At 37.4% G+C, this 16,875-nt stretch overlaps 1 protein-coding gene across 1 annotated transcript in view; it reads left to right on the top strand.

The window, feature by feature from the left end:
• Nucleotides 1-16,875, top strand: part of SLITRK4 (SLIT and NTRK like family member 4) — a 185,756-nt gene that overhangs the window by 30,878 nt on the left and 138,003 nt on the right. The window lies entirely within an intron of this gene.

Below are 16,875 nucleotides of genomic sequence, written 5' to 3'. Positions count from 1 at the left end.
CTCCATTTCTCCCCCTACCTATTCTTTGTTCCTTTCGCTTTTAACCAACCCCTCTGCTGACTGGAGTTTTTCATGGGCCATTATTGCCTTTTATTAATTTTTACTATTGAACTTTGAAGTACTAAGACACATTGATACACTGAATCAGTCCCTCCAGAGAGGAAGTTAACCCCTCCTGTATCTGTCAACTCAACGTCATTAGGAACCAAAAGTAGTCAGATGGCAGTCTCATCTTCCAATTCAGTGAAATCATGGTGTCTACTACTAGAAGCGCTCATCCCTTGGACATTAAGACCTCCGAATCCACAGAACTTAGAGTTGGCAGAACAGGAAATAAAAATTCTGCACTTGTCTTAATAGCTGTATTAGTGACAGGGGTCACTCATCCTTGTAACTTTCATTCGTAGATCCTCATTAGCAAAATGGTTTCACCCTTCTTTCAAAAATATCCAATAAATCCTGGACACCATGTTGGTTTGAAGCTAGTCATCATCCATTTAAACATATATGAACAGCTATTTTTTATAAGCAAGATATATGTATCTTTACTTTTTCTTCTGAATATGTGATCATTGCATTTCTGTCGTAAGATTTTATCCTAATTTAATATATTTTATGTTTGAAAGTTATTCTCCTTTGATTTTTTTAAATATCCTATGACTAAACTCTTAAGTTTTAAAAACCTCACGTGGCTTAAGTTGTCATTACCATTCTTAGTGCCCAGTTGATCAAAATAACAAAATTAAAGTATAAATTTGATAAATTAAATTAAACATGAATAGGACAATATAATTAGAAATGCATCTCTTAATGAGATGCATGGAACGTTTTTACAAGTAATTCTTTTATCTGTAAAAGAAAAAAGTCACTTATCAAGTGGATGTCTTTTTTGAACCCTCAATGAAATAGGGCTCAGCATCTAATTTTTTGTGCCATTATTTGTTTTTTATAGATATGTGTTCTAACAAAACTTGCACACCCAATTATTTAGAATTCGTCCGAGTCATATGCAAATAATTTGTCAGCTGAACAGTCCAGTGGGTCTCTTTCAATTTCATTTTAAGCAGAGAAATGAAAACCACCTAGTTTACAAAAGGATTAGCTACTCAGTCTTCTCATTCATTCACTTTGTCAACGCTAACACCAGCATTTCAAGTTGTCTCTTCATTTGGTGCCATTTAGCATGGGGCGTGAACCATAGTAAAATAGGAATGGAAAGAGCATGTCTTCCCTTTGTAAAGTAGGATAGGGAATCATGAAAGGAAAGGTGTAGACTGATCCAAAGGTGGTTTCCAAGTTTACTACCAAGTAAATCATCTCAGAAGTCATGGAACATAAAGGCTTACAGAATAAATGAAGTAACGCAAATCACATGGATTATTAAGGTAATTTACAGTGAACAGTGAGAAATAGGGACAAGTGGTAGAAGGCTATCACACTTAGGAGATGATGCAAGTGGGATGGAATCATCACACTGTCATAAGCCAGGGAACGTATACCTCTCCCCCCAGTACACGTCAGCTACTCCTGATGATGGTATAGATAAGAATATCAGAGATTTGGAGGGTGCCTGGCTGCCTCCGTCAGAAGAGCATGTGACTCTTGATCTTGGGGTTGTGAGTTTGAACCCCACTTTGGGTGCAAAGATTACTTAAATAAATAAACTTAAAAATTTTCTAAGAGAAGAATATCAGAAATTTGGTATTACTGAGGAAGAACAACTTGGCAAATGGTTCCTGAAACCACCACATGCTCTATCTGAGAGACATGGGGGGAGGGGAGACCACGTGGATATGCCTGGCCACAGCTATAGCTTGCCAATTGACCTGCTGAGGAGCTATGGATTTTGTATACACGTCTTCAGTACAACACACGTAGGACCATGATGGGATCAAAGTGGGTGTCGCTGGGGGTGGCCCATTTAAAGATGGCATAGCTGTTGCCCTAGGGGTGGCGTGATTGTAAATTATGACTTGATCCTTTGATCCCTTTCTAAGTACCACTCTTTGTCTCTTCTATCATGAAGACACTATTTGTATCATATTGTTAATGTGCATTATATGTAACTAACTTACACGCTATTTATATTTAACAAACATTACACATTCTATGTCTCACAAGTTACTTGCTTAACCAGTATCAGTATGTAACATATGTATATAATTTGTACCTAGATATTATAAACTATCTCCTTTTTTAAGATCATTTAAAACATTTTTATTTTAGAGAAAGCAAGAGTTCAAGGGGCAGAGGGAGAAAGAGAATCCCAAGCAGGCTCTGTGCTGTCAACGCAGAGCCTGACACAGGGCTCGAGCCCACAACCCTGGAATCATGACCTGAACTGAAATCAAGAGTCAGATGCTCAACCGACTGAGCCACCCAGACACCCCTCTACTATCTTACTTTCTATCCTTAACACTCCTTATGAGTTTTATTGATTATTTTATTTGCTTTTTATTTTTCCCACTAGTGAAGGAGAGATTCCCACCCTAGGGTTGTTGAGATGCCTCCAGTGGAGGAGAGGAGGGCAGACTCTGTAGTATCAAGAGGGTGCGGTGCTCTAGCAGGAGGCTGTGATTGGCCTGTTTGAAACACATGACCTGTCAGGAAACAGAAATATGCAACTGAAGGATAAATGGGAACTGGACCTGGTCCCCTTGCCTGGAGTTTTGTTCGGTCAGGGAACTTATCCACAGGAGTACAGAGGGAAGTCTCAATTGCAAATTGGTTAAATCCGTTCAGTAATTCAAACACTGCCTTCAGTATTCAAAACATTTTGGACTACTAATGTTAAACAGCCAATCATGTAGGAATATCATCGCAATAACTATGGATACGCATTTTTAGTTCATCACTTCTCTAGATGTTGATTGCATTTGCCTAAAATTGTTATTTAGGAAGTATGTGGCCTTGTAAAATAGATGTTCTTTATTTTTTAAATTTTCTTTAATGTTTATTTTTGTGTGTGAGAGAGAGAGAGATAGAATGTGTGGGGGACAGGCAGAGAGAGAGGGAGACACAGAATCTGAAGCAGGTTCCAGGCCCCGAGCTGTCAGCACAGAGCCCGATGCGGAACCATGAGATCATGATCTGAGTTGAAGTCGGATGCTTAACTGACCGAGACACCAAGGCACCCCAAGATGTTCTTTAAAAAGAAACACATTTTGAGGGGCCTGCGTGGCTCCATTAGTTGAGCCTCCAACTCTTGATTTCAGTTCAGGTCATGACCCCAGGGTTGTGGGATCGAGCTCTGCATTGGACTCCATGCTGAGGGTGGAGACTGCTTAAGATTTGTTCTCTCCCTCTGCCCCTCTCCCCAGCTTGTGCACACATTCTCTATATATACAAACATTTTTGAAAAAAAGAAACATTTCTAGCTCTACTTCTAAGAATTTGCTATTTTGTTCCAAAATTGATGTATAATGAGATGATAACAAAGGAAGGAAACACTACATGTCTGTATGAAAATGTCGTTATGCAAATCTAATTGCAGTTAATTTCTGTATGGCTAAATTTCTCCTAGAGTAATCTTACATGTTTTAGTTGCTTAACATTTTCTTGCCTTCAGGAGTTAAAACGTTATGCAGACTGTACCCTTCTGAGGAGGGTACAGAGCGATTTATTTATGTTAAAGAATGAAATGTAAAAATCCAAGCCTATCATAAAGTTACCATATTATAATTGATGATGATTAAATTCACCTGATTAATGTCAAGATGCACTCATTATTTTGTCCCTTTAATTCTTTCAGTGTTTGCTTAATTGCATTTTTTGAAAGGAATGGAATGCAAAATGACTGCTGCCATAATTGTGGTTTTGATTTTATTAAAATTGCAAGTTTAAACATTTATGTCAAATAAGACTCAAGAGAACAAGACTCAAGGTGGAAAACTGGCTTGTCTTTTTCTCTGATATTCCTCGCATCATCAGCAACAAAAAAGTGATGCCCACAAACTAACGGATTTCTTCCCTTGGAATTTAGCAGTACCCAGGTCCTTCATTCCGTCATCTTTTTATTATGACCAAATACGAAGGAATCTAGTAGGAGGTTGTTCTGCCAAGGTCTGCCATATTTAAGACTTTGAATATATATTACCACATCTCCCTACAATAGTGGTATATGAACATCCAGGTTCCTCTGGTCTTTGCCAACACTTAGTATGGTCTTTAAAGTTGTGTGTGGCTGCTTCCTTGGGAAAATAAATGAATGAATGAATGAATGAATAAGTACAGTTTATTGTGTCTTAATTTGTACATCTATTATTAGTATTGGATTATGGCATATTTCACATATGTTTTATCTGACCTCTTCCTCTCTTTATTAGTTGAATACAACTGTATTCTAACCTACGGCAGCATATTTATTTTAATATCTTGTAGGGCAAGTGCCGTCTGATGAACTTTTGATTGATTTCTTGGCTATGGTGAAATATGTTTTTCCAGATACAGTTTAGAAGCTTTTTGTTAATTCCCAGTTGCCACTGGGATTTTGATGGCATTTCTTTACTTACACATTAATTAGGGAAAAATTGAGAATTTTAAAATATGCGGTTTTCCCATGTCAGGAGTGTACCTTGGCTCTACATTCAAATTATCCAAATAAAGATACACCCTCACACATGGTCCTTCATATTATATATAGGATACTTCCTTTATTTTCTTAAATCAGTTACTAAATATTTTATAATTTTTGTTCTTATTATGTTTTAAAGCGATTTTTAAAGTTTATTTATTGATTTTGAGAGAGAGAGAGAGCATTTGCACCCATGTGTGTGAGCTGGAAGAAGCCGAGAGTAGGCTTCGCATTATAAGGGTGAGATCATGACCTGAACTGAAATCAGGAGTTGGATCCTTAAGGGTCTGACACTTAACCAACTCAGCCACCCAGGCGCCCCTTAAATGATTTGTGTGTGTGTATCCTGGTACATCTTACTAGTTCTAAGAGTTTCTCAGTTGCTGTTCTTGAGTTTTCTAGGGAGAAAATATTACCTATGCAAATAAAGATATTATCTCCTTTTAAATTGGCTTATTTTTCCTTCTTATGTTTATTGTATTGATCAGAACTTCCCAGAAAATGTAAAATAATGGAGGTAATTATCAGAATCTATATTTTATGTTTGATTTTCAGAATAAATGTCTATATTTTATCTGTTAAGAATGGTATTCATCATAGTTTTAAGACAGATATCCTTGGTTGTGTTAAAAATATTTTCTATTTTATGAGGGCCTTTATTCAGGAAGTAGTATTGAAATTTATTAAATTTCTCTTGATTGACTTATTCATAAAATTTTAAACATTTAACTGACTCATATATTTTATTATCAAAGCGACTCATATTAGAATATAATTTTAAAATAAAAAATGTTCAATGTGGCAAATTATTTTTTGTCCTATTTCTTTATTCATCCTCCTAATATTTATTTTATGACTTTTGTGTCTAATATATATGAATGATATTTATCTGTGGCTTTATTTGTATGATATCCCTTTAAGGTTATCTTTACAAATGAATTGGTAAATATCCACTTTTCTAAAAGACATTATAGGTCTTGGGAAATATATATAATTTGAAGCTTGATAACATTCAGTGAACAAATTATTCAAGCTCAGGAGCTTTAATTTTATGAGGTGCATATTTTTTTGCCATTGTAACTGGTGTATATAGGCAATTAATGTTTTATTGAATCTGTTTATATATATTTTCCAGAAAATTTCCCACTACTTTGAGAGTTTTCTTTTTTTTAATGTTTTTTTATTTATTTCTGAGAAAGAGAGACAGAGACAGAGAGAGTGTGAGCAGGGGAGGGTCAGAGAGAGAGGGAGACACAGAATCTGAAACAGGCTCCAGGTTCTGAGCTGGCTGTCAGCACAGAACCCGACGCAGGGCTCGAACCCACGAACAGTGAGACCATGACCTGAGCCGAAGTCGGACGCTTAACTGAGCCACCCAGGCAGCCCGAGAGTTTTCAGTTTATTAACATAAACTTATATATAGTACCCTTTTTAATTCCATACATATAGTTAGTTTTTCTTTTCTTTTTTTTTTAAGTAGGCTCCACGCCAAATGTGGGGCTTGAACTCACAACCCTGAGATCAAGAGTTGCATGCTCTACTGACTGAGCCAGCCAGGCGCCCTTATAGTTAGTAATCTTAATTACATCATTTTTGTTAATTACATTTGTTTTTATTTCTTTCTCTCATTGTTTGATTTAAATTGGCTTATTTATTTTGTTTTTTTAAAGCTTTCCCTGAGCAGCGATGTCACGGAAATAGTGGAGTAGGGAGTAGACAATTGCAGCCATACAAAGAAATAAGAAACTTGGGTAAAAGTAACTATTTAGGTAAATATAAAAGCCAATATTACTGTGTTTTTGGTTTATTTTCTTTTTGTTCCCTATGTGATTTAAAAGACAAAAATATAGGGGCACCTGGGTGGCTCCCTTGGTTAAGCTCCTGACTCTTGGTTTCGGCTCAGATCATGATCTCATGGTTCATGAATTTGAGTCCCACATCGGGCTCTGCACTGACAGCATGGAGCTGGGATTCTCCCTCCCTCTCTGCCCCTCTCCACTTGCTCTCTCTCTCTGTCTCTCTCTCTCAAAATAAATAAACTTTAAAAAATAACAGACAGGCCATAAAACATTAATTGTGAATTTATGTTAATAGGCACACAATTTATAAGGATATATATTGTGACAAGAATATAGGAGCAGAGTTTTTCTATACTATTGATGCTAACTTGATTTCGTTCCAAAGTTGGTTGTTATTAATTTAGAATGTTAATTGTAATCCTCATGGTAACACTAAGAAAATAAATGAAATTATATACAGAAAGGAAATGAAGAAGGAATGAAAACAGTATACTAGAAAAATCAGTCAAATGAAAAAGAAAGCAGTGCTAGAGGAATTAGGAACAAAAATATATGACATATAGAAACAAATAGCTAAGTTGGAAAAATGGTGGGAGAGTGTCCTTCTTTATCAGTTATCACTTAAATATAAACTACTTAAGAAACAAAGACTGGTACAAAAGATAAAAGCATCCATCCTGAGACAGTATGTATCAACGAATTCACTTTGTATCCAGAGTACAAATAAATTGAATGCGCAAGGATGGCAAAAGATAGCTCATGCAAATAGTAATAACAAAAGAGTGGGTGGCTATGCTAATAACAGATAAAATAGACTTTAAGTCAAATTATTACCAAGAGACAAAGGAAGTCATTATATATAGATAAAAGGGCCAAGTAATCAAGAAGATAAAACAACTGTAAACATATCCACACCATACAGGAAAACCCCAAAATATATGAAGCAGACATTGCCAGTAGTGAAGGGAGTATGGTCAACTGACTGAGCCACCCAGGCGCCCCAGCTATATTTCCATTAAAAAAAGAAAAGGGGCGCCTGGGTGGCTCAGTCAGTTAAGCGGCCGACTTCGGCTCAGGTCATGATCTCACAGTCCGTGAGTTCGAGCCCTGCATCGGGCTCTGTGCTGACAGCCAGCTCAGAGCCTGGAGCCTGCTTCAGATTCTGTGTCTCTCTCTTCTCTCTGACCCTCCCCTGCTCATGCTGTCTCTCTCTCTCAGAAATAAAGAAAAAAGAACAAATCAATTAATAAAAGAATAAATTAAGGATTGGCACCACAAGCATATTACCTAGCTGTAGGACAAAATAGACCAGAAAGAATGGCAAAAGGCTTGAACGTGGATCTGAGACTGGAAGCATGGAGCGTTAAGGCAGGAGCCTGACTTGTTTGTTCTTATTGTTGTTATAAGCCTTTTACTGCTTTCTAGTTTTTTAAAAAATAATCTATGTTTTGATACTCATATTGCTAAAATACATTATGAATATAAATAAAATTCTTTTTACAAAAATCCTCAACAAAATACCAACACACTAATCGAAAAGAATATTAAAAGGATTATACAGGGGCGCCTGGGTGGCCTAGTCGGTTAAGCGTCCGACTTTCGCTTAGGTCATGATCTCGCGGTTCGTGGGTTCGAGCCCCGCATCGGGCTCTGTGCTGACTGCCAGCTCAGAGCCTGGAGCCTATTTCAGAGTCTGTGTCTCCCTCTCTCTCTGACCCTCCCCTGCTCACGCTGTCTCTCTCTCTCTTCTAGAAATAAATAAAAATTTTTTTTTAAAAAAAGGATTATACATCATGAACAAATGAAATCTATCTCATGAATGCAAAGATGGTTCAACATAGGAAAATCAATGTATGTGATATACCACATTTCTAGAACAAAGGAAAAAACCCACATGAAAAGCTCAATTGTTGCTGAAGTAGCCTTTCCCAAATCCAAAATGCTATCATGATTTAAGAAAACACTCATAAAACTAAGAATAGAAGAGAACTTCCTCAACAAGACAAAGGCAAATTATGAAAACCCCACAGTTAATATCTTACTCAGTGGTGAAAGATTGCAAGCCTGCTTTATCCGTGCTATTCAACTTTGTGTTAGAAGTTCTAGTGAGAGCAATTAGGTAGTAAAAAGAAATCAAAGGCATCCAAATGGGAAAGGAAGAGGTAAGACTACCTCTACTTGCAGATAACACGATCCTGTATACACAGAATACAAAGAATTCCTCAAACAAAACAAAACAAAACCAAAAGCCATGGAAAAAAAAAGAAAAGGGGCGCCTGCGTGGCTCAGTTGGTTAAGCGTCCAACTTCGGCTCAGTTTATGATTTCATGGTCCCTGAGTCCGAGCCCCGTGTCAGTCTCTGTGCTGACACCTCAGAGCCTGGAGCCTGCTTCTGATTCTGTGTCCCCCTCTCTTTCTCTGCCCTTTCCCCACCCATGCTCGGTCTCTCTCTGTCTCAAATAAATAAACATTTTTTTAAAAATTAAAAAAAAAAAAAAAACATGGAGCTAATAAGTCATTTCAGCAAAGTTCCGGAATGCAAGATCAACACACACACACACACACACACACACACACACAATCATTTGTCTTCCCATACAATAGCAACGAGTAACCAAAAGGGAAATTAAAAACAAAATCTCCATTTAAAATAAACGTCCAAAATAATAAAATTCCTAGAAAAAATTAATCAAGGGGTTTGAAGATTTGTGCACTGAAAACAATACATTGCTTAAACAAGTTAAGGAAAGCCTAAATAAATGAAAATACATTCCCTGTTTATGGATTAGGAAACTTAATATTGTGAAGGTCACAGTACTATCTGAAACAGAGTCAATGCTACCCCTATAAAATTGCCTTTCATTTATATTTTGTTGAGGTTTTTGTACTTATATTCATAAGACATATGGATCTGTAATGTTCTTTTTTGTGATTTTTTCTGTTGTATTTAATATCAAGCTAATACTAGTCTCAGAATGAGTTGGGAATTGTTCCCTTATTTTGTGTTTTTTGAAACAGTTTGTGGGGAAATGGTATTAATTCTTATTTAAACGTGATAATTCATCACAGAAGCCATTTTTTCCTGCACTTTTCTTTGTAGGAAGTTTTTTTTCATTACTATTTCAGTCTCCTGCTTATTATAGATTTATTCATATTTATGGTTATTATGACAGTTTGGTAGTGTATCTTTCAGAAAACTTGTCCGTTCAGTACAGGCTATCTAATTTTTTTGCAGGTTATCTAATTTCTTACACATAGTTGTTCATAATATTCTCTTATACTCCTTTGCATTTTCGTAAAGGCAAAAGCAATGACTCTTATATTCCTGAGTCTAGCAATTTGATTTATCTCTATATTTTTCTTAGCCAGTGTATCTAAAGGTTCATCAATTTTATTACTCTTTCCAAATTACATTTAGTTTTATTGATTTCCTCTATTTCCTATTTAATCTCTATTATATTAATTTCCATTCTAGTCTAGGTTATTTGATTTTTTTTCTGCTTGCTTTAGGCTGCTTTTTAAGTTTTTTATTCAAATTCTGGTTAGTTAACATACAATGTTGTATTAGTTTCAGCGGTACAATTTAGTGATTCCCCACTTCTATGCATCACCAGCGCTCATCACGAGTACACTCTCCTTAATCCCCATCACCTATTTCACTCATCCCCCCCACCTCCCTCCCCTCTGGTAACCATCAGGTGTTCTCTATAGTTAAGAGTGTGTTTCCTGGTTTGCCTCTCTCTTTTTTCTCCCTTTGCTCATATGTTTTGTTTCTTAGAGTCCACATACGAGTGAAATCATGCGCTATTAGGCTTTCTCTGACTTATTTCACTTAGCATTATATTCTCTAGATCCATCCATGTCATTGCAGATAGCAAGATTTCATTCTTTTTAAGGCCAAATAATATTCCATTGTATATGTAAACCACCTATTCCTTATCCATTCATCAACCGATGAACAATTGAGCTCTTTCCATTAATCTGGCTATTGTAAATAATGCTGCCATAAACAAAGGGGTGCATGCAACTCTTTGAATCAGTATTTTTTTATCCTTTGAGTAAATACCCAGTAGAGTGATTGCTGGATCGTAGGGTAGTTCCATTGCCAACTTTTTGAGGAACCTCCAAACTATTTTCCAGAGTGGCTGCACCAGTTTGCATTCCCACAAACAGTGCAAGAGGGTTCCCCTTTCTCTACATCCTTGCCAACACCTGCTGTTTCTTGTGTTGTTGATATTATCCATTCTGACAGGTGCGAGGTGATATCTCATTGTAGTTTTGATTTGCACTTCCCTGATGATGAGTGATGTTGAACATCTTTTCATGTGTCTGTTGGCCATCTGGATGTCTTCTTTGGAAAAATGTCTATCTGTGTCTTCTGTCCATTTTTAATTGGATTATTCACTTTTTGAGTGTTGAATTTTATAAGTTCTTTATAGATTTTGGATACTAACCCTCTATCAAGTAGGTCATTTGCAAATATCTTCTACCATTCTGTAGGTTTCCTTTTAGGTTTGTTGATTGTTTCCTTTGCTGTGCAGAAGCTTTTTATCTTGATGAAGTCCCAATAGCTTATTTTTGCTTTTGTTTCCCTTGCTTCAGGAGACATATCTAGAAAGAAGTTGCTATGGCTGATTTCAAAGAAGTTACTGCCTGTGTTCTCCTCTACAATTTTGATGGTTTCCTGTCTTATGTTTAGGTCTGTCATCCGTTTTAAGTTTATTGGTGTGTGTGGTGTAAGAAAGTGGCCCAATTTCATTCTTCTGCATGTTGCTGTCCAGTTTTCCCAACACCATTTGTTGAAGAGACTTTTCCCCATTGGATATCCTTTCCTGTTTTTTCAAAGGTTAATTCACTATGTAGTCGTGGGGTCATTTCTGGGTTTTCTATTCTGTTCTATTGATCTGTGTGTCTATTTTTGTGCCAGCACCATGTTTCGATTACTACAGCTTTGTAATATAACTTGAAGTCTGGAATTGTGATGCCTCCAGGTTTGATTTTTCTTTTCAAGATTGTTTTGGCTCTGCTGTTCTTTTGTGGTTCCACACAAATTTTAGGATTGTTTGTTCTAATTCTGTGAAAAATGCTATTAGTATTTTGATAGGGATTGCATTAAATGTGTAGATTGCTTTGGGTGATATAGACGTTTTAACAATATCTGTTCTTCCAATCATGAGCATGGAATGTGTTTCCATTTCTTTGTGTCATCTTCAATTTCTTTCATTAGTGTTCTTTAGTTTTAGAGTATAAGGCTTTCCTCCCTTTCATTAGGTTCATTCTCAGGTATGTTATTATTTCTGGTGCAATTGTAAATGTGATTGATTCCTTAATTTCTCTTTCTGCTGCTTCATTATTGTTGTAGAGAAATACAGCAGATTTCTGTACATTGATTTTGTATCCTGCCACTTTGCTGAATTCGTTTATCAGTTCTAGCAGTTTTTTGGTGGAGTCTTTCAGTTTTTCTATATACAGTATCATGTCTTCTGCAAGTAGTGAAAGTTTTACATCTCCTTGGGAATTTGGATGCCTTTATTTCTTTTTCTGTCTGATTGCTGTGGCTAGGACTTCCCGTACTATGTTAAATAGAAGTGGTGAGAGTGGACATCCCTGTCTTGCTCCTTACCTTCAGAGAAAAGCTCTCTGTTTTACCCCACTCAGGATGATATTAGCTGTGGGTTTTTCATATATGGCCTTTATTATGTTGAGGTATGTTCCCTCTAAACCTTTGTTAAGGGTCTCTATCATGAATGGATGTAATACTTGGTCAAATGCTTTCTCTGCATCTATTGAATTGATCATATGGTCCTTGTCCTTTCTTTTATGAATGTAGTGTATCACGTTGAGTGATTTCTGAATATTGAACCCCCTTTGCAACCCAGGGGTAAATCCCATGTGATTTTGCTGAATGATTTTTTAATGTATTGTTGTATTTGATTTGCTAGTATTTTAGTGAGAATTTTTACATCCATGTTCTCAGAGATATTGGCCTATGGTTCTCTTTTTTAGTGGAGTCTTTATCTGGTTCTGGTATTAGGGTAATGCTGGACTCATAGAATGAATTTGGAAATTTTCCTTCCTTTTTCATTTTTGGGAATAGTTTGAGAAGGACAGTATTAACTCTTCTTAAATGTTTGATATAATTCGACGGTTAAGCCATCTAGCCCTGGACTTTTGTTTGTTGGGGCCGTTTTGATTACTGATTCCATTTCTTTGCTGGTTATCAGTCTGTTCAAGTTTTCTACTTCTATGTTTCTAGGAATTTATCCATTTCTTCCAGGTTGTACCATTTGTTGGCATATGCTTTTCCTTATTATCATGTAATTATGGTATTGGTTATTATTTCTCCTCCCTCGTTTGAGTTTTATTTTTTTTTTAATGTTTTATTTATTTCTGAGAGAGAGAGAGAGACAGCGTGAGCAGGGGAGGGTCAGAGAGAGAGGGAGACACAGAATCTGAAGCAGATTCCAGGCTCTGAGCTAGCTGTCAGCACAGAGCCTGATGCGGGGCTCGAACCCACGAACCGTGAGATCATGACCTGAGCCGAAGTCAGACGCTTAACTGACTGAGCCACCCAGGCGCCCTCGTTTGAGTTTTATTAATTTGGGTCCTTTCTGTTTTCTTTTTGACAAGTCTGGCTAGAGGTTTACTGATTTCATTAACGTTTTTTAAAGAACCAGCTCCTGGTTTCATTGATCTATTGTTTTTTTAGTTTTTATATCATTTATTTCTGCTCTTATCTTTATTATTTCCTTCCCTCTTCTGGTTAGCCTCCTGACTAACCTTGTTGTTGTTCCTTTGTAGCCTCTTTCAGTGTAAAGTTAGCTTGTTTATTTGAGGTTTTTCTTGTATCTTGTGACAGGCCTGTACTGCTATATATTTCCCTCTTAGGACCACTTTTGCTGCATTCCAAAGGTTTTGGACTGTTGTGTTTTCCGTTTTATTTCTTTCAGTGTATTTTTCTACCCAAAGGCCATCTCTTCAGCCATTTTAAAATGAGGCTGTATTTTAGGAAGGAAAGTCTAACCAGATGGTGAAGTGCATTCCAGGTAATTTTTTTCTCAATAGGTTCCTCTCAGCTTTTTTCCACTAACTGAAAACTCCTCTCATATTTGTCGAATGGTTTTCCAAAAGGATTATTTTTCAATGAAATTGTCAGTTTTTAAATGTTTTACTTTTTATAGTTCTAGGTTGTGTCAGGAGCTGTTAATACAATACTATTTTAATTTTGTTTTTTATTTATTTTGGGGGGGAGGGGCAGAGAGAGAGGGAGAAAGAGAATCTTAAGTAGGCTTCATATCTGGTGCAGAGCCCTACAGGGGGGTCGATCTCATGACTGTGAGATCATAACCTGAGCTGAAATCAAGAGTTGGATGCTCAACTGACTGAGCCACCCAGGCACCCCACAATGCTATTTTGAAATGCGAGTGTCAATCATACACTGTTAAATACACTGGACACATGTAAATTGAGCAAAAGGCAACATAAAACCAGCAAGTACATGCTTACAGTGTCTTCAAGAATGATGCTTATGCACTCAGTCAATAATATTTATGAGAAAAATCTCAACATTTCACTGGGCTGTGTTTTGGAATGTGAAAGAAAAATAACTAGAGGCCACCAACCATTATATAAGCCATCTTACCCAAAGACTTTAGTGATGGCTTTTGTGTCACCATAACATTTTTCTATCATTTAACAGTGTTTTTCACCTTCCTTCAATAATCCGTGTTCATTGATTATTCTTTCATCATGATTGCTTGGTCTAGTTTTATAGATTTCATGTTTTCTTGATTTCCTTTTGTTTCTTACAGTAAATCTCTTTAGATTAAAATATTTGTTTTCATTGTTGAGAGGAGCTTTTGAATTTCTTTTTTTTTTTTTTTTTTTTACAAATAGTTTATTGTCAAATTAGTTTCTACATAACACTCAGTGCTCATCCCCAAAGTGCCCTCCTTCATGCCCATTCCCCCCTCCCCCCCACATCCATCAGTCCTCAGTTTTTGTCAGCATTCAAGAGTCTCTCATGGTTTGCCTCTCTCCCTTTCCCCCACCATTTCCGCCCTTCTTCTCCCCCTTGGTCCTCCGTCAAGTTCCTCCTAATCCTCCTATACGTGCAAACATATGGTATTTGTCCTTCTCTGCCTGACTTATTTCGCTCAGCATAACACCCTCAAGGTCCATCCATGTTGCTACACATGGCCAGATTTCATTGTTTCTCATTGCCATGTAGTATTCCATGGTATAGATAAACCACATCTTCTTGATCCATTCATCTGTTGATGGACACTTAGGCTCTTTCCATGTTTTAGCTATTGTGGAGAGTGCTGCTATGAACATTGGGGTACATGTGCTCCTATGCCTCAGCATTTCTGTATCCCTTGGGTAAATTCCTAGCAGTGCTATTGCTGGGTCATAAGGGAGTTCTATTGTTAGTTTCCTGAGGAACCTCCACACTGTTTTCCAGAGGGGCTGTACCAGTTTACATTCCCACCAACAGTGCAGGAGGGTGCCCGTTTCTCCACATCCTCGCCAGCATCTAGAGTTCTCTGATTTGCTCATTTTAGCCACTCTGACTGGCGTGAGGTGGTATCTCAGTGTGGTTTTGATTTGTATTTCCCTGATGAGGAGGGATGCTGAGCATCGTTTCATGTGTCTGTTGGCCATCTGGATGTCCTCTTTGGAGAAGTGTCTGTTCATGTCTTCTGCCCATTTCTTCACTGGGTTGTTTGTTTTTCGGGCGTGGAGTTTGGTGAGTTCCTTATAGATTCTGGATATTAACCCTTTATCTGATATGTCATTTGCAACTATCTTTTCCCATTCCGTTGGTTGCCTATTAATTTTCTGGGTTGTTTCCTTTGCTGTGCAGAAGCTTTTAATCTTGATGAGGTCCCAACAGTTTATTTTTGCTCTCGATTCCCTTGCTTTTGGGGATGTGTCAAGTAAGAAGTTGCTGCGGTGGAGGTCAAGGAGGTTGTTTCCTGCTTTCTGAGAGGAGCTTTTGAATTTCAATGCATTTCTTTGGACCTATTGATTTTCCTCTAATTATGTCTCCATAGAAAGAAGTGTCTGGGCATGCAAGATATTCTTTCATTTTCAATAAAGTTCATTTCAGATGGATCCCTCCAAAATAGACTGGGTAGTCTGACCACCCCACAGCATGCTTTCATCTGCAGATGTCAGGTTTCTTTCTAGACATACTGCTCTCCTATTAGAAGTGCCTCAAAAGTCAGCCCCATGTCTTTCTTCAATTAGATTACATTTGTGTACAGTAGAAATTGACATCTGTCCTTCCTTAGTCTCCAGCATTAGTATAATTTTTTTCTGCATGCATATATGCCTTTAGTCACTGAGTTCGCTCTCTATGGCCGCTATAACAAATTATGAAAAACTGGCTGGCTAATACAACACAACTTTATTCTCCTAGAGTTGTGAGGGCCAGACATTTGAGATGAGTTTCAGTAGACCGAAATCAGGGTGTCAGTTACCCTGTGTTCCCATTGAAGGCGCTGTGGGAGAATGCCGCCCTTGTCTTTTCCAGCTACTAGAGGCCATCCTTCTTCCTGCGCTCATACCTCCACACTGTATTGCATTTCTTCCCCGTGCCCCCATCATCACATAGCCTCCTTCCCTTTAAAACTTCTTTCGGCCTCACTTCTAAGGACATTTCAGGTTTCATTTAGGGCTCACTCCAATAATTCAGAGAATCTCCCCATCTCAAGATCCTTAATTCAGTCACACATGCAAAGTCCTTGTTGGCCGTATAAGGTGACATTCACAGGTTCCTGGATAGATTTGGGGGCCATTATTCAGCATATTGCACTCATTTCTATGGAAATTCAGAAAAGCAAATATTAGTTGCTAAAGTTACCTTCTTGCTTAGAAGTCTCTCATACAAAATAACAACTATTCTTTTTAATTATTTTTTATTTAGTACATATTTATTTAGGTTTACTATGCATCAGGTACCATTCTAAGCTCTTCGCAAATACCAACTCATTTGGATCTCATAACAGCCCATTTTACATATGTGGGGAAAAAGGCAAGGGCAGGATAAGTAACTTGAAAAAGTTATACAACTTATAATTAGAGGAAATGGAACTTGAAGCCAGGCATTCTGGCTCTAGATACTGAGTTCTTACTAAGTGCATTCTTTAGAAAAAAAGAGAGAAAGAGAGAGAGTGAGAGAATGAACAGGGGAGGGGCAGAGAGGGAGAGAGAGAATCCCAAGCAGCCTCTCTGCTGACAGATGCGGGGCTCAAACCCATGAACCATGGGATCATGACCTGAGCCAAAATCAAGAGTCAGATGCTTAACCGACTGAGCCACCCAGGCACCAAATACATTCTTGATGATGAATATCGATCATTTTAATAAGACAAATGTGATTTCATGATTTAATCCAAATTGAAAAAAAGTTAAAGGTCCCTACATCAGGTAGAACCATAAACACCCACATACTTCCTTCATAAATCACTTGGATTTCCTCATATTTTTATACTTCTT

This window comes from Hyaena hyaena, unplaced genomic scaffold (genome assembly GCF_003009895.1).
Source record: "Hyaena hyaena isolate Hyena2069 unplaced genomic scaffold, ASM300989v1 scaffold_1701, whole genome shotgun sequence".
Classification (NCBI taxonomy): Eukaryota; Metazoa; Chordata; class Mammalia; order Carnivora; family Hyaenidae; genus Hyaena; species Hyaena hyaena.
The sequence above is the reverse complement of the archived record's forward strand: the minus strand, read 5'-3'. Positions and strand labels throughout refer to the sequence as shown.